General features: G+C 34.9%; 1 long non-coding RNA gene across 1 annotated transcript in view; it reads right to left on the bottom strand.

Moving 5' to 3' along the window:
• LOC131824770 (uncharacterized) overlaps nt 1-22533 on the bottom strand; it is a 52668-nt gene that overhangs the window by 29866 nt on the left and 269 nt on the right. Inside the window, exon 2 of the long non-coding RNA XR_009350978.1 lies at nt 19101-19207. This is a non-coding gene — a long non-coding RNA (uncharacterized LOC131824770). The remainder of the gene's footprint in view (nt 1-19100; nt 19208-22533) is intronic.

Raw genomic sequence — 22533 nt, forward strand, 5'->3', positions numbered from 1 at the left:
TACTTGTTTGCAAAAGTCTTTATTTTGCCTTTTTATGAGCTTTATTGAGATTTAATTTACACATAATAAAGTTCACCAGTTTTCAGTACACTATTGTGTACTCTTAAAATGCCAAGAATATGGTCATGAAACTGCCATTAAAATAATAACTTAGAACATTTCCATCACCTCCCAAAATTAAAGATATAAAATCAGACAAGAGGCAGACTTATGGTTTTAGCCATGACAGAAATTGATATTCGGGGTGTGTGGGTGGCTCAGTGAGTTAAGCCTCTCCCTTCAGCTCAGGTCATGATCTCAGGGTCCTGGGATTGAGACCCACATTGGGCTCTCTGCTCGGCAGGGAGTCTGCTTCCCTCTCTCTCTCTGCCTCTCTGCCTACTTGTGATCTCTCTCTCTGTCAAATAAATAATTTTTTTAAAAAAAATTGATATTCAACCAGCCTTCCCACTATAACAACCATAAAAATGAATAAAATACATTAAATAACCGTTCTCAGATGTTACATAACAGGTAATGCAGTACCATGATCCCTGGGAAAAGTAAAAAAAAAAAAGATGAGCCTCATATTCCTTGACTTTCTATCTGGAGTCCATTTCTGAACTGCGGCATAAGGAGGGGTTACCTAAGCAGAGCACATCAGTCTCCTGATTTAACAAAATAGAAATCAAATACTTAGTTATCTGGAATTTGTGAGCAAAGTAACAAAGATAAAGGAGCAGCACCCAGGAGCTATACATAAGGACCTTCTTGAGTCTGGGCAAATATTAAACTGTGTATGTATAAGACAAGGCTCCAGGAGGCTGGGCAAAGACCAACTATCAGCTAGCTGTGAGTTAAATAACTACTGAATATCACAGAGGGTAGGAAATGTTCAGCTTTGAACTGGATTGAGTGAAATCACTTACAAAAATGATACCTTGATAGAGGCTTCAGAAAGATGATATCTTAGGAGAAAAACTAATCTAGCCTAATCTAAATATTTCTTTAGATCTATCCTAACAAATCCTAAAAACTTTAAGTCTCAAAAAGTTAGGCTAATCACCAAGACAGGGTAAAATCCCAATCTAGGCCCTCAATAAGGTAATATTCATGATGCTAAGCGTATAATAAAAAGTTACTATGTATGTGAAAAAGCAGGAAAGTATAATTCATAACTGGGAGAAAAACCAGTCAATAGAAATATACCCATGAATGATGGGAATGATGTTATTATCAACAAGAATTTTAAAATAGACCTTTTTCTGGGGCGCCTGGCTGGTACAGTCTGAACAACATGTGACTCTTGATCTTGGAGTTGTGACTTTAAGCCCCACATTGAATGTAGAGATTACTTAAAAACAAACAAACAAACAAACAAACAAACTCTGAGGGGTTTGAAGTGGCGGGGGTGGGGGAGGTCGGGGTACCAGGTGGTGGGTATTATGGAGGGCACAGATTGCATGGAGCACTGGGTGTGGTGAAAAAATAATGATACTGTTATGCTGAAAATAAATAAATGAAAAAAAATAGACATTTTTTTCCAAAGAAGACATACAGCTGGCCAAAGACACATGAAAAGATGCTGGATGTAAGGATGTCTGGGTGGCTCAGTTGTTCAGTTTCTGCCTTTGGCTCAGGTCATGATTGCAGGGTCCTGGGATCAAGCCCTGTATTGGGCTCCCTGCTCAGCAGGAAGTCTGCTCTTCCCCTTCCCACTCCTCCTGCTTGTGTTCCCTCTCTTGCTGTCTCCCTCTCTGTCAAATAAAGAAATAAAATCTTAAAAAAAAAAAAAAAGGTGCTGATTATAACTAACCATCATGGAAATGGAAATTAAAATCACCTTACACCTGTCACAATGGCTAAAATAAAAAAGACAAGAAATAACAAGTGTTCAACAAGGATATGGAGAAAAAGGTATCCATCCCCATGCACTGCTGGTGGAAATGTAAACTGGTGCAGCCACTGTGGAAAATACTATGGAGGTTCCTCAAAAAATTAAAAATAGAAATACCCTATGATCTAGCAATTATATTACTGGATGTTTACCGAGAGAAAACAAAAACACTAATTCAAACAAATATATGTACCCTGGTATTTATTGCAGCATTGTTTAAAACGCTCAAGATAAGAAAGCAACCTAAGGGGCGCCTGAGTGGCTCAGAGGGTTAAGCCTCTGCCTTCAGCTTGGGTCGTGATCTTGGGGTCCTGGGATCAAGCCCCACATCGGGCTCTCTGCTCAGTGAGGAGCCTGCTTCCCCCTCTATCTCTGTCTGCCTCTCTGCCTAGTTATAATCTCAGTCTGTCAAATAAATAAATAAAATCTTAAAAAAAAAAAAAAAAAGAAAGAAAGCAACCTAAGTGTCCATTGGCAGGTCAATGGATAAGGAAGTGGCATGCACATAAAATGGGATATTACACAGTCAAAAAATGATGAGATTTTGTCATTTACAAAAACATGCAGGGACCCAGCAGGTATTAAATTAGGTGAAATAAGTCGGACTGAGAAAAACAAATACCATACAATTTAACTTATATCTGGAACCTAAAAAACAAAACAAACAAACAAAAAACCAGACTTGAACTTATAGAGAAGAAAATGGTGGTTGCCAGAAGGGAGAGATAGGGAGGGGTGGACAAAAAGGGTAAAGGGAATCAAGAGGTATAGATTCCCAGTCACAGAATGAATAAGTCATGGGAATAAAAGGCACAGTGCAAGGAATATAGTCAATATACTATAATAGTGCTGTATTGTGGAAGAAGGTAACTATACTTGTGGTAAGCACAACATAATGTTTAGAGAAGCTGAATCACTATGTTGTACACCTGAAACTACTGTAACATTGTGTGGCACCTATACTGAAAAAATACTTTTTTAACAGTATTATAAACAAGTTTAACCACTTTGAGGAAAAACTGAGCAGAATGAAGAAATAAATTGGAAATCCTGATAGAAAATTTGAAAATGCAAAAAAGAATCAAATAAAAATTCTGGAATCTAAAAGTAAAATATATCAATTGAAAATTTCACTGAATAGGTTTAGCAGCAGACAGAGACACAGAAAGATTAGTGAATTTAAAGATATTATAGAAATGATTGAAACTGAAGGACACGGAGAAAAGAAGCCTTGGAAATTGTTAACAAAATCTCAGTGATCAATTATTGGACAATATCAGGCCATCAGTTATATGTGAAATTCAATGACCAGAAGAAGAGGCAAGAGAAACTAAGGCAGAAAAATATTTGTTGCAATATGGGACTTGAATAATGGTCAGGTTTTTTTTTTTTGCAATATTTCCAAAATAAAAACTCACAGATCTAATGAGTCAAAGAACACTAAGAAGGATAAAAATAAAGGAAAATGCACCAAAGAACCATGATAATCAAATTTCTGGAAATCAATGAAAAAAAGAAACTTAAAAGCAGCCAGAGGGGGGGAAATGCATTAAAAAGGTAATAATGATAAGAATTATGTCTGGCTTCTGAGCAGAAAAAAATGCAAGCCAGAGTACAATGTAGCAACCATTTAAAGTGTTGTAAAAAAAAAAAAAAATAGTAATAAACCCTGTTAAACTAGAATCTAGATTAGGCAAAAATATCCTTTAAAAATGCAGAGGAAATACAGGCATTTCCAACAAACAAAGCTCAGAAAATTCATTGTCAATAGACGTGTTCTATAAGAAATTTTAGACTTTAATTTTTTATTTTTTATAAACATATATTTTATGTGAGTGCTGTGAAGTGTGTAAACCTGGTGATTCACAGACCTGTACCCCTGGGGATAAAATATATGTTTCTATAAGAAATTTTAAATAGATTCTTCAATCTGAAAGGAAAAGATGCCAGGTGGAAACATGAATGAATAAATGTAGGAATAAAGAATAAAAAGTAGTAGAACTGGTAAATAGGAAGGTAAGTGTAAAAGACTTTCCCTCATTTCTTAATTTATTTAAAAGATAACCATTTCAAGAAACAAAATAATTTATAATTATATTTAGCAATTTCAACACTTCTCTCTCAAGAAATAATAGGATAGAGTATCAGTAAGACTACAGAAGACCTAAACAACACCATAAACTAACTTAATCTTTAATGACATTTATAGAACACTATATTGAGTGACTGAAGAATACACATTTTTTTCTAAGTGTACATTGAACATTTACCACAAATGGCCTAGAGTGCAAGACACAAAAAATTTAAAAGTTGAAATGATATGGAGTTTGTTTTCTGACTGCAATTTAACAAAAATAGAATTCAGTAACAGAAAGGTATCTGGAACATCTTCAAGTATTTGAAAATTAAATAACATTCTTTAATTAACTCATGGATCAATGAAGAACTGCAAGGGAAATTAGAAAATCTCAAACTGAATGATAATAAAGATATACCATACCAAAATTTGTGGGATTTGGCTAAAGCAGTGATTAGGAGGAAATTTATAAATTAAATGATTTCAAGTAAAAAAGGAGAAAGACTTAAAATCAATAATATAAGTTTCCATGATTAAGAAGTTAGAAAGAAAAATGAGCATATTAAACCCAAAATAAGTAGAAGGAAGAAAAAAAATAAAGAACTAAAATCAATGAAACAAAAATCATATAAGAAGTGAGGGAAATAAGTGAAACTAAAGTTTGATTTTTGTATAGCTTAACAATATTGCTACACCCTAGCTACACTGACCAAGAAAAAAATAAAAGAGGATACATTCTATTAATATCAGAAATGAATGAGGAAACATCATTACAGGGCCTACAGACAGTATTAAAAGATGAATTTGTAATTTAAAATCTTTCCATAACACAAAACAAGAGCAACAACAGCAACAAAAAACTTCCATACCCAGTGTTCACCAAGTGAATTCTATCTAGGAGAGGGACACGTGGATTGCTCAGTTGGTTAAATATTTGCCTTTGGCTCAAGTCATGATCCCTGGGTCCTGGGATTGAGTCCTGCATCAGGCTCTTTGCTCAGTGAGGAGCCTGCTTCTCCTTCAACCTGCCGCTCCCCGTGCTTGTGTAATCTCTCTGACAAATTAATCAATAAAATCTATTAAAAATATCTAGGAGAGACATAATACAATTTTAAGCAAACTTTTTTTTTGGTAAATAAAGGCTGGAACACTTCTCAGCTCCTTTTATGATAACAGCATTACCCTGATATCAAAACCAGATGAAGACATTATAATAAAATGCAGAGTAAATACTTCTCATGAACATAAGTGCAAGATCTATTCCAAAATAATGACAAATTTACTTCACCAATGTATAAAAATTTGCTGCATCACAACTAAATCAAATTTTCCGAAGCATATAAGTTTGGATCATCATTCAAAAACCAACTGATGTAATTTGCCACATAAAGAGGGAAAAGAGAAGAAAAACTTAATGACCATCTCAAAAGATGCAGCAAAGGCATTTGACAAAATTCAACACACATTCATGACAAAAAAATCAACAAACTAATAATAGAGGAAAATAATTCTTCACTCAAAGGGCATCTATGACCATGCTTAGTGATTAAAGACTGAATGTTGGGGCGCCTGGGTGGCTCAGTGGGTTAAGCCGCTGCCTTCGGCTCGGGTCATGATCTCAGGGTCCTGGGATCGAGTCCCACATCGGGCTTTCTGCTCAGCCTGCTTCCCTCTCTCTCTCTGCCTGCCTCTCTGTCTACTGTGATCTCTGTCTGTCAAATAAACAAATAAAATCTTTAAAATAAAAAAAAAAAGACTGAATGTTTTTCTCCTAATATTAAGATCAAGGCAAGTCTATCCACTCACATCATTTCTATTCAACATTATACTGGAAGTTTTAGCTAATGCAACAAGAAAAAAGAAAAGAAAAGAAAAGCATACATATTGGAAAGGAAAAGTAAAACTGTCTTTATTAAAAAATTACATGATTGTTTTAACAGAAAATCTTAAGGACTCTACAAGAAGCTATCATATTTAATAAACAAATTTAACAAATGTCAGAAAATAAGATCAGCATATGAAAGTCAATTGTATTTCTATACAGTAGCAATGAGAAAAAAGAATATTAGAATATAAAAACACCATTTACAGGGCACCTGAGTGGCTCAGTGGGTTAAGCCTCTGCCCTCAGCTCAGGTCATGATCTCAGGGTCTTGGGATAGAGCCCTGCATTGGGCTGTCTGCTCAGTGGGGAGCCTGCTTCCTCCTCTCTCTCTGCCTGCCTCTCTGCCTACTTGTGCTCTCTGTCCATCAAATACATAAATAAAATCCTTTTTTTTTTTTAATCAGAGAGAGAGGGGGAGAGAGCGAGCACAGGTAGACAGAATGGCAGGCAGAGGCAGAGGGAGAAGCAGGCTCCCTGCTGAGCAAGGAGCCCGATGTGGGACTCGATCCCAGGACGCTGGGATCATGACCTGAGCCCAAGGCAGCTGCTTAACCAACTGAGCCACCCAGGCGTCCCCATAAATAAAATCTTTAAAAATAAATACACCCAATAGCACCCATTAAAAATACTAAGGAACAAATTTTACAATGTGCAAGATCTTTGCACTAATTTCTACACAACACTGCTGAGAAAACTCAAACTTAAACTAAATAAATGGGAAGATATACTATGTTCATGGATTGAAAAAAAATCAAGGTTAAGATATCAATTCTCCACAAGATTTTTAGAAACTGAAAATTTGATGCTGAAATTTATGTGGAAATACAAATAATCTAAAATAGTCAATACAATCTTGATAAAAAAGTAGAAAAGTTGAGGACTTCTATACTTCCTTTAAAGATATACTTTGAAGCTCTAGTAATCACTGACAATATGGTATTGACATAAAAAATATGTCAGTAGGAGAGAACACAATCCAATAATAGACCTACTCTTATATGGCCAATTGGTTTTTTACCAAGGTATCAAAGAAATTTAATGGGAAAATAAACTTTTTCAACAAATGGTGCTGACCACAACAAGTGGTTCCCTATATGGAAAAAGTGAACCTTGACCTTTACCTTATTCAATACAAAAATTATTTTAAGATGAATTATGTAAATTTGAAAAGATAAAGTTATAAAACTTCTAGAAGAAACCATAAAGTTAACCATCTAGTTAAAATGGAGTAAGCACCTCTCAGCTCTCTCACTGAATGTAACTAAGAAACCTAGAGAGAATACATAGTGTGACTGGAGGCTCTTAAAAAAGCAAATAATAGCAAATAAATTGATGAAGAAAACCAAGACTGAAAGTGTTATTAATTTGGGGTACCTGGGTGGCTTGGTTGGTTGAGTGCTGGACTCCTGGTTTCAGCTCAGGTCACAGTATTTTGGGTCATAGGATTGAGCTCCATGTTGGGCTCCACACTCAGTTCCAGGGTTGGGAGTGGGGGCTCTGCTTGGAAATTCTTTCCCTCTGTCCCTCCCTCAGCTCATGCCCTCTCTCTCTCTAAAATAAGTAAATAAATCTTTTAAAAATTTATTTGTTTGATTAAGAGAGCATGCAAATGTGAGAAAAGGAAGAGGGAGAAGGAAAGCAGGCTACCCCCTGAACAGGGAGCCTAATGTGGGGAACCTGCTTGGTGGACCCTGGGACCACCCTGGGACCCATGACCTGAGCTGGAGGCAGATGCTTAACCAACTGAGCCTCCCATGTGCCCCAGCATAAACAAATCTTAAAAAAAAAAAAGTACTACTAATTCAGCAATAAGTTTCCTCATTTTTCTTCTTCTGCTATCTACTAGCCTGAATGCAAAGGCTGCAAACCCAAACCCAGAACTATGCACCAGTTGTAGATAGCAAGTTTCAAGAGAATCCCTTTCTTTCTGTATAAAGGAATGGATTTAAGACTTCTACATGTCAAAGAGAGTGGAGAAAATATTCTTTTTCCTTTTTCTCCTGTCCACACCCTCTGGCAATCCCCACTCTTGAGTTGCAATCCTGTGGTGGTGGTTAGTGTAGGCAGGCAAAGTCATATGGACACCTAAAATCTGAGATAAGGGAATACATCTGTCTGATTAGAGGAACCATGGTCTGAAGAGAGAGTGCTGATTTTTTCTCTAGATTGACTTCAATTCCTCAGTCCCAGAGCCAAATCTAACTATGGCAAGCTGGAAGAATAAAGTATCAACTTTATAGCCAGGGTATCAAAAGGATTCCCTGAGTGTGGGAGAATGTAAGGAGATTGTGGAGAAGAGGGAGTTAAACAAAAGTTCTGCATGAACTCCTTGGCTTATACTCAATCTATGGATGCATAGATCTGATCTTAAATAGAATAGCAAGGTTTTGAGACATGTACTATGGGGCAGATCACTGCTCATAAAGCAAGCTGGTCCTTACATGACAAACGTGAAGGATTAATCCCAATAGCACCACAAAAACTTTAAACTATGAACTCACACTGAAATGACAGAAGGTGAGTTATAACTTATATCCTGAACCTGCATAGGCTGATTTCCTGCTAAACAAAAACAACAGCAATAATAATAATTGAAAAATAAAAATTCTCTATAGTATTTAAACAAAACACAGTCTCATAATATATTTTTCAAAATGTCTATGATGCTATCTAAAATTATTCAGCATAGAAGAGCCAGGAAAATCTCAACAATCCACTAGGGAAATGACAAGCAACAGAAGCCAACTCTGACATGACCCAGATATAAGTATCAAACAAATGCTTTCAAGCAACTATTATAAATAACCAGAAACTCCAAGAAGCAGGGTGAACATTGTTGAAATGGATGGAAAGGTAAAAAAAAAATCTCAGCAGAGAAACAGAAGCTGTAAAAATGAACCAAATAATACAGATGGTCAACAGACACATGAAAAGATGCTCAACATCATTAATTATCAGAGAAATGAATACTGAAACGACAATGAGATATCACTTTATATCTTCCTGAATGGCTAGCATCAAAAAAGACAAGAAATAACTAGTGTTCGTGAGGATATAGAGAAAAAGGAACCCTCATGCACTGTTGGTGGGAATATAAATTGGTGCAACCACTGTGCAAAACAAAATGGAGATCCCTCAAAAAATTAAAAATAGAAATACCCAAAGAAAATAAAAACACTAATTCACACCCCTATGTTTACTGTAGCATTTCAATAGCCAAGATGTGGAAGCAACCTAAGTGCCCACTGATAGATGAATGGATAAAGAAGAAGCAGTATATACATACAATGGAATAATACCCAGCTTTACAAAGAATGAGATCTTGCCATTTGCAAAAACATGGATGGACCTAGAGGGTATTTAACTAAGTGAAATAAGTCAGATTGAGAAAGACAAATACCATATGATTTAACTTATATATGGAATCTAATAAACAAAGCAAAGCAGGAACAGACCTATAAATACAGAGAATAAACTGGTGGTTGACAGGAGGGGAGAGACATGGGGACTGGGAAAAAAGGGGTGAAGCAGACTGGTAGGTACAGGTTCCCCATCACAGAATGAATAAATCATGGGAATGAAAGGCACAATGTAGGGAATCCAGTCAATGGTATTGTAATAGTGTTATATGGTGACCAATGGTAGCTACACTTGTAGTGAGCATAACATAACATACAAAGTTGTCAAATCACTATGTCATACACCTGAAACCAACGTAACATTTTGTGTCAACTATACTTCAATATACTTCAATAAAACAAACAAATCCAACAGATTTGAGAACTAAAAAATATAATAACCAAAATTAAAAATTCATTAGATGGATCCAATAGCAAAATGGAGATAAAAGAGGAAAATGTCAATGGACTTGAAGACTGAGCAAAAGAAATTACGCAATCTGAAAAAAAGAGAAACAAAACACTGGAGAAGGGGATGAAAATGAGCAGAGTCGTAATGAACCTTTGGGACATACAAAATCATCTCATATTTGTAACACTGGATTCTCAGAAGGAGAGGAGAAAGTGTTTGCAAGAGTTAAATTGAGGAAACAATGGCTGAAAACTTCTCAAATTTAGTGATAAATGTAAGTGTACAGAATCAAGAAATCCCACCAACCCCAAAAGGCTAACCTCAAAGAAATCTATGCCAGACACATAGTCAAACTACTGAAAACCTACCAAACACAAATTTAAAATCTTGGGGTGCCTAGGTGGCTCAGTGGGTTAAGCCTCTGTCCTCGGTTTGGGTCATGATCTCAGGGTCCTGGGATCGAGCCCCGTGTCGGGCTCTCTGCCCGGCAGGGAGCCTGCTTCTCTCTCTCTCTTTCTGCCTGCCTCTCTGCCTACTTGTGATCTCTCTCTCTGTCAAATAAATAAATTACATCTTTAAAAAAAATCTTTTGAAAGTTACCAGAGGAAAACAATATATTACATATAGAAGAATAATTATTTTTTAAGATTTATTTATTTATTTTAGAACCACAGAGAACCTGAACAGTGGGGTGGGGCAGAGAGAGAGGGAGACAGACTCTGAAGCACATGCTGTGAATAACATAGAACCCAATGTGGGGTTTGATCTCACAACCCTGAGATCACAACCTGAGCTAAAACCAAGAGTCGGACACTTAACTTATTGTGCCACTCAGGCACCCCTTAGGAGAATAATTATTTTTAAAACTTCAGATATCTTATTAGAAACCTGTAGAGGTAGAGGTCAGAAGGCTTTGGAACAAAGACTTCACTGTGCTGAAAGAAAAGAACTTTCAACCCAGGATTCTGTATCCAAAGAAAATGTCCTTCAGAAAGCAAGGTGAAAAAAAAAAAGAAAGCAAGGTGAAATAAAGACATATTCATTAGTAAAAGAAAACTAAGATAATTTGTTTCCAGCAAATTTTCTCTAAAAGAAATGCTAAAGGAATTTTTTTTTTTTTAGATATAAGGAGAATGATACTAGATCGAAACGTCAAACTTCAGGAATAGGGGAAGAACATTAGAAATGGCAAATCTGGGTAAAAATAGTACATGATTTTCTCCTCTTCATTAAAGTATATGTGATAGTTGAAGGTAAAAATTACAATATTGTCTGATAGGGTTTTCAATGTATATATAAATGTATCATATGTGACAACATCACATAAAAATAGAGGGTAAGAGACTTATATGATGGTAAGGTTTTTCCATTCTGCTTGAAGTGGTAAATATTAATTCTAAGAATACTGTGAAAGTTAAGTATGTATTATAATTCCTAGGACAAGCACTAAAAAAAAACTGTACAAAGGGATGCAGCAAAACAAAAACAAAAATAATGTATTTGATTACAATGGAATCCTTTAAAAAATCAAATAATCCAAAGAAAAAGCAGGAAAGGAAAAAACAGAAGTCATAAATGGGAAGCAAGTAGACTAGACCTAAATTCAATTATATCAATAATTATACTATATATAAATGGTCAAGTACATTTATCAAAAGACAAGATTGTCAAATTTAGTAAAATAAGAAGACCTAGCTGTATGCTATCCATTAGAAATTTAATTTAAGTGAAATGATATGGGTGGGTTAAAAGTAAAAGGACGGAAAAAGTGTGCCATGTAAACAATCAAAAGAAAGCAGGAGTGGCTTATTAATATCAGACAAATAGATTTGAAAGCAAAGAAACTTGCCAGAAATAAAGAGGTATATTACAGAATGACAAAAGAGTTGATTCACCAAGAAGATATAACATTCCTAAAACCATATGTACTTAACAGGAGAGCTTCAAAATAAAAGCAAAAATGATAGAATTGAAAGAATGTATGGAAAAATGCACAACTATGGAGCCTTCAACACTCTTCTCAGTTATCAATAGAACAAGCAGACAGAAAATTGACAAGAATATATAACTTAAAAATATTATCTACTACCAGAAAAAAGAACTGAAATCATAGAGATGTTTTCTGACCATATGGAATTAAAATAAAAATAACATTAACATCACAAAACGCTCTTGAAAGAAATCAAAGACAACCTAGAAAGAAAAATATACTATGTTCATGGATTGGAAGGCTTAATACACTTAGAATGTCAATTATCTTCAAATGTCATACTCCTTTCCTACAAATAGAACCTCACCAATATCATGCACATTGAGTATGAAAAGCCCATTTGTGCACTATATTGTTTCTACTATCACTGCTCAATAAATGGCCCTACTTTGATTCTGGCTCTAGGTTTTGGGGGGGGGGGTAAATGTAAGTGGCTTCTGATCTCCTTAGGTAGACAAAATGTGAATATACAAAATACATGAGAAAATAATGGAAACTCTAAAAGGGCAACAGGCTATGGACCAATGTCAGAAGTTGGGTAAGACAAGATCTCCTACCAAAGCCAGGAATATGAAGTTAAAACAGAGGCAAACATGATTTGGAGGACCAGAACAATCTAACAATCAGCAATTCCATTTTTAGGTGTATATCTAAAGGAATTAAAAATACATGTCTACATAAAATGTGGTATATCTTTACAGTGGAATATTATTCAGCAATAAAATGGAATGAAGTCCTGATACTTGCTACAACACAAGGATGAACCCTGAAAATAGTACTCTAAATGAAAAAAGTCAGACAAAAAGTACCATATCTTATATGGTTCTAAATGACCAAAATAGACAAATCTATAAAGACAGAAGTAGATTAGTGATTGTCTATAGATGGAGGAGATGGATTAGGGTTTATGGATAAAAGCTATGGAATTTCTTCCTGGGGTGATGAAAATATTCTAAAAATGATTGTGGATATGGTTGCAAAACTTTGTGAATACACCAAAAACCACTTAATTGTACACTTTAAAAGGGTGAATTGCATAGCATTCAGTTATGCCTCAGTTAGACTATTATTTTTTTTTTTTTTAAGCAACAGAAAGGGAGAGCTATAGCCAAACTATTCTAAATATTTGCACAAGGTCACTGTGTAAATGGTGCACTGAACCACGCCATGGCTGATGTGAGGTCTCAGCAAATTCAACAGTGTATTGGCTAAGATTCTTATTGCAACTAACCAAAATCCAACTGTAGCTGGTTTAACCAAGTACATGGGGAGTTTTTATAACTCTATAGGAACATCTCACACAACTCAGGGGCATTTAGAAATAATCTACTGTTCTAATAATTTCCAGAAGTCTTATTCTCAAGTTTTTCTCTGAATTTTCTCAAAGAGGTTTTTTTTTTTATTTAACTTTTGAGGTTTTTTTTAAAAGATGTTATTTATTAGTCAGAGAGAGAGAGAGAGAGGGAACCAGCAGTGTGAGGGAGAAGCAGGCTCCCCACTGAGCAAGGAACTTGATGTTAAGACTCAATCCCAGGACCCTGGGATCATGACTTGAGCCTAAGGCAGACACCTAACTGACTGAGCCACACAGATGTCCCTACCTTTTGAGTTTTAGGAATGACCAAATCCCCTCAGTGTCCAGTCTGAGGCAAGGTAGATAATTAATGTAGGAGTTAACTTTTTGTTCAAAACAAGGTGAAGAAATGACACTGGAGCTGATTTTGGAAAGGAGTGAGAAAGAAAATCCTCTCAGCCATGATGCCTTGGGAGTGAAGATGTTGTCCTAATCTGAACATGGCCCATTTACACTGAAACAGAAAAGACTAGAAGGGCAGGGCACACTTGATTGCCTAAAAGGTATCTTCTCCCCTCTATTTCAGTTTTGCATACTCAAAGCAGTCCAAAATGATATTCTCTAGTTCTTTAAAAGGCAAAATTGATCTTCTTATAACACAAATTTTTCTCAAACTTTTCCAAAAAACTGAAGAGAAGGGAACACTACTAAACTCATTTTAAGGAACCAGCAAAACCCTAATATTAATGTCAGACAAAGACCCTATAAGACGACAGACCATTACCCCATATGAGCATTAATGCAAAAATCCTTGGCAAAATACTAGCAAAACCAAATTCAGTAGCATATTAAAAAGATTATACTCCATGTCCAACTGGGGTTTATTCTTAGAGTGCAGAGACGGTTTAATATGTGAAATCAATCAGTGTAATGCACCACATTGACAAGATGAAGGGGAAAACCCACCTGTTTATCTGAATTGATGCAAAAAAAAAAAAAAAAAAAAAAGCATTTGATAAAAAGTCAACACCCTTTTGGGGCTCCTGGGTGTCTTAGTTGGTTGAAGGTCGGCCTCTTGGTTTCTGCTCAGGTCATGATCTCAGGGTAATGGGACTGAGGCCTGCATCGGGCTTCTTGCTCAGTGCAGAATCTGCTTGAGATTCTCTCTTTTCCTCTCTCCCTCCCCCTCCCCCCACTCATGCTTCCCTCTAAAATATATCTTTTTTAAAAATTCAATACCATTTTATGATAAAAACACACAACAAACTTAGACTAGAAGAAAATCACCTTAGTATATTAAAAGCCATATATGAAAAACCCAAAGAAAACATACTATTCAATGGTGAAAATTTGAAAGCAAAATCGATTACTATAGTTTTATACCACTGCTTTGGGGTAATTGGTTATACAGTAATAGGTAACCAAAACATTAATAAATTGAAGATTCATATGGGGCTTATTATAGTAAATGATGTGAGGTAGAAATCCAAGCTAATTCTTTTCTACATAGTGACTCCAGCATCTCAATACTTGTATATTTTCTAAGACAGAAGATTATGCCTTATTTGTACTTTGTTTCAGCATAGAATATAATGATTAATACATAGTAGTTACTAAAAAATGCTTGCTAAATTGAATTTATACTGAAAATGTGTCATCCTTACTGATCCTTCTCAAGCAAGATTTCTCTTTTATACACATGCTTGCTTTTTTCAATCCCCTTAGGGTTGTGTCGTTTTCTTTAAATCTCTTTGATTCCAAGTCAAGTCAATAAAAATTTTATTACTATTGTAAACAGAAGTTATTTATACAGCATTTCTAGTTATACGAAAATATAACAGCAAAATTTTATCTGATAAAATATTTTGCTTCAATATAAATTTTAAATACCTCTAGTAATTTAAATAGCTTTGTAATATAAAAAGATACCATTAAGAAAATTTTAAAAAACAAGGCAAGGACTGGGAGAAAATATTGGCAAATCATATATCTGAGAAGGCACTTGTATCCAGAATATATAATAACTTCTACATTTCAATAATAAAAGGAAACTCAATTTGAAACATGGGTGAAAGACCTGAATAAACATTTCACTAAAAAGATAGACAAGTGGATAATAAGCCCATGAAATATGCTCAATGCCGTTTGTCATTAGGGAAATGCAAACTAAAATTACAATTTTAAAAAAAAGCTACAATGAGATACCATTTCACACCCACTAGAATAGTTGTAATTATAAAGGAAGAGAATAACAAGTGTTGGTGAGGAAGTGGGATGACTAGATCCCGCATACATCGCTGGTAGAGATATACAAGGGTACAAAAGTTTCTTAAAAAATAAACTTTCCATACAACCCAGCAATTCTACTCCTAAGAATCTACCCTAAAGAAATGAAAACACACATCCATACATAAGAACACATGTGTGTAAATTGTTCATAGTAGCCTTCTTCATCATAGCGCCAAACTGGAAATCACCTAAATGTTCAACACCAGATGAAGGGATAAACAAAATATACTATATCCCTCTATGCAAATGCTATTTAGCTATAAAAATGAATATAATTCCAGTACATGCTTCAGTGTGAATAAACCTCCAAAAAGTGCTAAATGAAAGAAGCCAGACACAGACACTGTATACAATATGATTCCATTTACATGAAATGTCCACAAGAGGCAAATTCATAGATACAGAAAGCCTGGTAGTTGGGCTGGAGGTGACAGGCCAGGATGTGGAAGGTGAGATTAACTGCAAATAGACATGAAATTATTTTTTGATGTGGAAATTGTCTAAAAAATGGAGTACAGTGATAGTTATACAATTCCATAAGTTTATTAGAAGTCACTGAATTATACCCTTTAAAATGATTAACTTTTATATAGTTGTAAATTATACCTCAATAATGCTGTTTTTAGGGAGAAAAAAATACTCAGATACTTAATTATGTTAGTGTTTTAATCAAGAAAGTATGCTAGATTGTAATCAGTGCTAGCAAGCGTGGCAGAAATCCCCATTTAGTCAAAGGATATGACTTTTTTTTTTTAAAGAGGGAAGCAATTGTCCCAGAAGAATCTATTCAGGAAATTCTGAGCCACCTTGTTAAAAAAGAATGTTCAACTATATATCATTGGTGCCAACTGTTTCTTTGGAAGCAATTTGGCTATTAACTCCATTCATCCATTCAGCAAAAGTCATAGAGTGCTTACTTATTTGCCAAGTATTATTTGTCAAACAAGAGGGGGATAATAAAAAATGAAAGGCATGGCTTGGCCTTTAACCTGCCAACATTTCAAAACTTGTGGCTCCATTAGGATTTTGGCCTTTCTTCCTTTTCTGACTGCTGTCCTCTCTCCTTGACTTCAGAGCCAAGAGGCTCACTGCTTTCATGTCCTTATCTCCCTCACTCACTGTTTTTTCCCTTTTAACAATATTTCAAACATGCAGAAAGTTAGAGAGGAAAAAATATAATAAACATCCATGTGCCTGATGAGCTCTTAATCTTTTTAGATCTCTTTTAGGTTTTAATCTTGGGCATTAAAAAAATATATATATTATAGACCCAGTTAAAGCGCACCGTGGTCACTTCTTTTTTCACAGAGGTAAATGGGATCCTGAAATCATTCACACACGTTTATATACTATTATTTTGTGCATATATTCATAAATAATGTATAGCAACGTGTACTATTATAATTTATAAACTTTATGTAAGTGATATGATCCTTTATATTTTTCCTATAGTTTGTGTTCTCCACTCAACATGTTTTTTGAGGTGGATACATATTTTAACTTCTATTTAGTATTCTAGTATATGAATAAAGCAGAATTTATTGAACCTCATATTGTTGGACATTTAGGTTATTTCCATTTTTTAAATTATAAACAATGCTATGTAAATACTCTCATGATATTTTCTAATGCAAATATGCAAGGTTTTTAATGGGCTCTACACGTAGGAAGGGAATTTCTGGACCATCAGGTATACCCTAATTTTCACCTTTGGTAGATACTTCCAAATTGCTCTTCAACAACTGTTCGATTTACAGGACCTGAGAATTCCTGTTTGTCTACATCTTTGCTAACATATGGTTTTCTCAGATTAAATTTTGTCTATATTAAAAATTTTAATATAGTGTTTCATTGTGATTTTAATTTACTTCTTCATGATTACTAGGGAGGTTGAGTACTTTTCATGTTTTTTGGCTCTTGAGATTTCTTCCTCTGTAAGTTATTGTCATTCTTTGCCCATTTTGTATTGGACTGTTGGTCTTTTTCTAATTAATCTGATGTGGTTCTTTTTTAAAAAAATATTTTTATTAGTTTACAGAACACTTAGCTAAATAATTTATTTCTTTTTTTAATATTTTAAAATTTTTAATTAACATATAATATATTATTAGCCCCAGGGGTACAGGTCTGTGAATCGCCAGGTTTACACACTTTACAGCACTCACCATAGCACATACCGTCCCCAATGTCCATAACCCCATCGCCCTCTTCCTACCCCTCCACCTGCAACCCCCTGCCCCTGCAACCCTCAGTTTGTTTTGTGAGATTAAGACTCTCTTATGGTTTGTCTCCCTCCCTGATGTGGTTCTTTAATCTTGGACTGTTATTTGTATTTATCCTTTCTCAGTCTATCTTTTCTCTTTTTTGTGGTGACCTTTGATAAATGAAATTTTAAAATTCTTAAGTGTCAATAAATGTATGAACTTTTTCTCTGCAATCTGTGTTTCTTATCTTGTTGAGAAATCCTTCCCTAAATTATTTTTAATTTTGTTAGGTGTGCTAATGGCTCCATTTTATTTAGAAAAAGGTCCTTACCAATTGGAAATGAATACTGGATTATTTACAAGTAAAACTAATGTTCATCAAAAAATGGTGGGGGTGCTTGTATGGCTCAGTCCAGTTAAGATTCCAGACTTTTGGTTTTAGATGGGCTCATGATCTCAGGGTCGAGAGATCAAGCCCCGCATGAGGCTCTGCACTTAGTGGGGACTCAGCTTGAGATTCTCCCTCTTCTCTCCCTCTACCCCTCACTCCCAGTCGCTCTCTTAAATAAATAAATAAATCTTTTTAAAAAAATGGTGGAGGTAACAACAGTGGAAACAACACTGGCAAAGCGTTAATAATTATTGAAGCTGGGTAACAGATACATGGAGGCCTGTTATTCTAACCTTTCTTTACTCTTGGTTTAAAGTTTTCCATACTTAAAAATTTAGAAAAAGGGAGAGTTAAATGCTCTTCTAATTCTAAGGCATAAGAGTATTCTGAATCATCCACTTTTTCAAGTTTTTAGTTAAATTCCAGTTAGTTAACATATAGTGTAATATTAGTTTCAAGTGTAGAATTTAATGATTCATCACTTACTTACAACACCTAGTGCTCATCACAAGTGTACTCCTTAATCCCTATCACCTATTTAACCCACCCCCTACCCGCTTCCCCTCCAGCAGCCATCCAATAGTTTCTCTTTTTCCCCTTGTTCATTTGTTTTGTTTCTTAAATACCACATGAGTGAAATCATATGGTACTTGTCTTTCTCTGACTTATTTCACTTAGCATAATGGTCTTTAGCTCCATCCACGTCTTTGCAAATGGCAACAAATCATTCACTTTGTAACCTGCTAGAAACTATCTTCTGCCCTAACCATTCCATTGAAACTGCTCTGAAAAAGCCACCAATGACCAGTATGAATGCAATCTTCTTAGTTTACACCTTATTTGATCTTCCTGTGTAATTTCATAATGTTGATAATTCCTTTTTTTCTTTTAACTTTTTATCATGGGAAAATGTAAACCTATATAAATGGAGACAAAATAATATAATGATATCCCAAGTCTTGGTTACTATCTTTAACAACAATCAACTCATCTTCTGCATAGAAAAATAAGCAACTAACAAAATGAAAAGGCAACCTACTAAATGAGAGTAAATGTTTTCAAATCATATATTGGATAAGGGGCTAATGTTCAAAACATAGAAAGAACTCATACGACTCAATAACTACCACCACAACAAATACAATTTAAAAATGGGTAGAGGAACTAAACAGACATTTTTCCAAAGAAGATATCCAAGTGGCCAACATGTACAGGAAAAGATGCTCAACATCCCTAATAATCAGAGAAATGCAAATCAAAACACACTGAGATATCGTCTCATACCTGTTAGAAAGGCTCTCATCAAGAAGACAAGAAATAACAGTTGGTGAGGATGTGGAGAGAAGGGAAGTCTTGTGCACAGTTGGCAGGAATGTAAATTGATTCAGTTGCTGTAGAAAACATATGGAGGTTCCTTAAAAATTTAAAAATAAAACTACCATATGATCCAGTAATTCCACTTCTGGGTATTACCTAAAGGAAATGAAAACAGGGCCCTGAAGAAATAAATGCACTCCCATGTTTATTGCAACATTATTCACAACAGCCAATATATGGAAACAACCTAAGTGCCCACCAAGGGATGAATGGGTAAAGAAGATATGGTGTATATATATAATGGAATATTATTCAGCCCTGAGAAAAAAGGAAATCCTGCCATTTGTGATAATATAGATGGATCTTGAGCATATTATGCTAAGTGAGATAAGTCAGACAGAGAAAGACAAGTACTGTATGATATAACTTACCTGTGGAATTTACAAAAGCCAAACTCAGAGCAACGCACCTGGCTGGCTTAGTCAGAAAAATGTGTGACTCTTGATCTCAGGGTTGTGGGTTTGAGTCCCATGTTGGTTGCAGAGATTACTAAAAAATATAAGTAAACTTAACAAAAAATGTTTAAAAAATAAAAGTAAAAAAGCCAAACCCATAAAAAAAAAAATAGGAAGCAAAATGGTGCTTACCAAGGTACGGTGGCTGAGGGGGATAGGGCAGATACTGTTTAAGGGTACAAACTTAAAATGAATAATAAAAAAGCCCTGGTGATCTAATACACGGTCTAGTGAATATAGCCAAAAATATTGTATTATAACATTCAACCTTGCTAAGAGACGAGAACTTAAAAATTCCAACTACTAAAAAAAAGGATACTTATATAATGTGATAGCAATGTAATTATTGCTACAATGGCAATCATACTATAATATATAAATGTGTCAAATTCACAAATTGGACCCCCTAAGTTTTCATAAAATTTTAAATGATGTGGGGCTCAAGCCTCGCACCTTGGGATCATGACCTGAGCTGAAGGCAGACCATAACCAACTGAGCCACCCAGGTGCTCCAAATTTTCATAATGTTATATGTCAAATGTATTTCAATATAAACAACAAAATATGTTATTAAGCACTTCTCCACATGAGAAAGAACATTTTTTAGAAGCAATATCTCAACTTTCTAAAACAAAATAATCAACTCATAACCATGTGTGTCATCTATTCTCCAGTTACTTGCTCACTTCCCATTTTTTAAAAAAACATAAATATTTTACAACTATTTAATATGCATTGCTAAATTTTAAGGCTTGCTTTAAATTTTTTGAAAAAACAATGCTATATTTTTTAAAGTAAAAAACAGTATCTAGAAAAATAAGCAATTTCTTAATATCAAATATTCAGAGTTCAGTTTATAATTAACTCAAATGTTATAAATGTATGTGTACATTTTATAATTTACTTGAATCATGATCAAGAAAAGATCTCTACATGTGATTTGTTTTTGTTTTAAGATTTTCTTTCTTTAGTTGAGAGAGAGAGAGCAAGTGAGGGAGCATAAGCAGGCGAGAGGGGTGGAGGAAGAAAGAGAAGCAGACTCCCCGCTGAGCAGGGAAGACAATCTGGGACTTGAGTCCACACCCCAGGATCATGACCTGAGCCAAAGGCAGACACTTAACTGACTTGGCTACCCAGGTGCCCTATCACTTGTTGATCTATCCCTTAATTCTTTCACTCTAGGATCCTCCTCCATTTCTCTTTTTTCCTGGAATTTTTTTTTTTTAATAAAATGACTTGTTTGTCCTGAAGAGTTTCCCACAATCTGTATTTTGCTAATTGTATTCCCCATGGTGCCATTTAACATGTTTCTCTATCTTCTGGGTTTTTTCCTCACTAATTGGTAATTGGATGTAGAAGACTGGTCACATTCAGATTCTTTTTTTTTTTTTTTTTTTTTGGCACAACTTGGTGCTCTTGTGATCTTCCATTAGTAGACATATGATGTCTTGTGGTCTCCTTTTGCGATGTTAGTAGCTATTAAACACCAATAACTAGATCCACTAATTCATTAGAACTTCTAAATGGTGATATGCAAAGTCTATCATGACTTTCTCATTTGTTAGCTGGAATACTTTTATAAAGAAATACTGTCATCTACTATTTAGTTACCCAGGTCCTTTATAGTTCATAAAGGAAAAACAGAATACATGGTAATTATTTGTCCGCATTCAGCAACTCTCAAAAAGATGAATTGTAGTTCACTTGTATCTTCTGATAGCAACCAATTTTTAGTATTACTAGGAACAGTGTTGACAAATACATTGATACACTGTACATATTACCCCATCTTGGCCAGTGGGAGGACCTTAGAGTTGTAAGTTCTTTTGATAAAACCTTAGTGGTCTTTGATAACTTTCTTACTATTTGGTAATACAGGCTGCCCCAGACATGGAATCAGTCATTTCTCCAAGGAATCCTAGTTCCTTTTAGTGGGAAATAGTATTTGAAGATCACGATCTGGCTGCCAGCATACTCATTTTTACTTATTGATATAAGGCCTTTGAAATGCACAGAATACTTTTTTCCAAGATAAATTCATCATTAGTTTATCATGATACTTCCAACTCAGAGTGTACACTTAACTTCTATCTTGTATTTCTCTTACCCATGCTGAGAGTGCCGGTTTTCAGTGGTATTGGGAACGATACTGGAGTATCACATAATTACTTATTTTCTTCACCCCACGATACACATTCAAGTCTCAGAGTAATGAAGTCAACACTAGTGCCAATAATATGACTCCCATAAACAATTTAAAATTCTTTAAGTAATTTTGTCCTTAGGGTAATCCTACTTGGATAAGCAATCAAATTACTGTTTTAAACTCACTTGAAATAGGTCCTTTTTTTTTTTTTAAGACTATTTATTTGAGAAAGAGAGAGTACAAGCAGGGAGAGGGGTAAAGGGAAAAGGATAAGCAGACTCCCTGCAGTGTGGGGAGCCCCACGGGGGTGGGGGCTCAATCCCGGGACCCTGAGGTCATGACCTGAGCTTAACACTTAACCAACTGAGCCACCAAGGCACGCCAAAATAGGTCCCTTCTGTTTGTCTTTGCCAGTAGCCTGATCTACAGTTTGGTTCATTTGTTTTATTTTGGTTGTAATTTTTATGAGACTGTTTTTAAATCTTAATTTTGTTTTATAATTATATAAAATGTTTGCACAGTTGCTAAGTAAAATCTACAAACAAGTCTAGCTTCTATTCCTCCCCTCTTTATTCCTCCCTCCTTCTACAGATAACCTTTCAAAAAATATTATGGCTTATCTTTCCATATTTCTTTAAATATAAGCAGTTCTTTTACATACATAGTTTTTACTATAAGATCCATTTTATTTGCTCTCTTTCTTTATTTCTCTCTCAAGATATTTTTTAGTATTCGAGAA

The sequence above is a fragment of the Mustela lutreola genome, chromosome 2, assembly GCF_030435805.1.
Source record: "Mustela lutreola isolate mMusLut2 chromosome 2, mMusLut2.pri, whole genome shotgun sequence".
Classification (NCBI taxonomy): domain Eukaryota; kingdom Metazoa; phylum Chordata; class Mammalia; order Carnivora; family Mustelidae; genus Mustela; species Mustela lutreola.